The sequence below is a fragment of the Solanum tuberosum genome, unplaced genomic scaffold (genome assembly GCF_000226075.1).
Source record: "Solanum tuberosum cultivar DM 1-3 516 R44 unplaced genomic scaffold, SolTub_3.0 scf00039, whole genome shotgun sequence".
NCBI lineage: Eukaryota > Viridiplantae > Streptophyta > Magnoliopsida > Solanales > Solanaceae > Solanum > Solanum tuberosum.
The window spans coordinates 358629-360219 of record NW_006238968.1 but is presented as its reverse complement, the minus strand read 5'-3'; positions in this window follow the sequence as shown (position 1 = coordinate 360219).

Here is a 1591-nt window from a genome sequence, read left to right as displayed (position 1 = left end):
TCTTGTGATGGGTAAATCTTTCTCTTGTGATGCATAACTCATTTCTCTTGCGGTGTGTTACTCTTTTCCGTGATGCATGATTTTCTTTTCCGCGATGCATGAATCCTTCTCTTGCTATGCATGAATCTCTTTTCCGCGATGTATGACTTTTCTCTTGCTATGCGTGATTCTTTTTCTTCTTGCAATGCATGAATCTCTTTTCTCGCGATGCATGAATCTTTTTCCTCTTGCAATGCATGAATATTTTTCCTCTTGCAATGCGTGAATCTTTTACTCTTGCAATGCATGAATCTTTTTTCTCGCGATGCATGGATTTTCTCTTGCAATGCATGAGTCTTTTTTCTCGCAATGCATGAATCTCTTCTTTCGCGGTGCATGAATCTTTTCTTGTAATGCGTGATTTTTTCTCTCGATGCATGAATCTCTTTTGCAATACATGAATCTTCTCTTGCAATGCATGAATCTCTTTTCTCGCGATGCATGATTTCTTTTGATGATGCCTCCTTGATACCAAATGAACATAATGCTTCACCGAGCAACATATGTGATCTTCTGGGTATCTCTTGGACGGCGGCATCGTCTCAATCGTCAATATAAATAAACATGACCCTCGGAGTCGTGGTATCATCTCATTTGACAATACGATATAAATGACTCTTCGAGTAGTGGTATCGTCTCATTCGACAATACAAATAAAAATGACCTTCAGGGTAAGAATATTATCATATCTGATAATATAATGCAGATGAATATCTGCCAGGTATCTTTAGTTGTTGGAAAATAACAATATTGCTCTCTCCGTGGTTTTCATTTTCTCCATCTTCGAACATAGTTGCAATGTTCATTATGATCCTCGCTTTGCTGAGAATTTGAATGAAATAATGCTACTCATATTCCCAATTCTTCGGTATAAGAAACATATAACTTTTCCTACATCCACAGAAAAATTATTAGTTTAAAATGAACTGATCTGTGTCGATCTCTTCAGTTGTCTGCTCCTTATCTTGATATCTCCAGTTGATTTCTCCGATCTCCCGCTTCTTGATAGATAAGACAAAATATTTTTTATGCAAATATAATTGAAACATGAAGGAAAAGTTTTTAAGGAAAATAGATTTTCAAAAGTGATGTTTGGAAAAAGTCACTGCCAAGTGTCATGTCACGTCAAGTTTAATGAACGCCATTCGGAGGTGGTGTTTTGAGATCTGTCTGATTACTTGCTGGGAAGTATTCAAAGTTGTTCCAAACTTCCGATAAACCCTGTTGAAATTTTGAGGCCTTCCTCAAAATTTCTGTCCCAGCTATCTGTCTTGGCTTATCATTAACTATTGGCGAGCAAGTCACAGAATTTTTGAGATCCTCTGAAAATTCTTTCCCAGTTGCAGATCTCAAAGCAACTTCAGTCCTGACTTTGTTGAAGAGATCTTCTTCTTGAGAATTTTTGAGTTCTTCTCAAAAATTTTGTCCCAGTTTCTATTGTAAAGGAAAAATAGAAATCTTACGGGAGGTATAACCGAACCCTTGTGGCGCCTACGTATCCCGTTGAGGCAGGAATCAGGTCAAACGTAGTTCCCCCTTTCGAGGATTAACA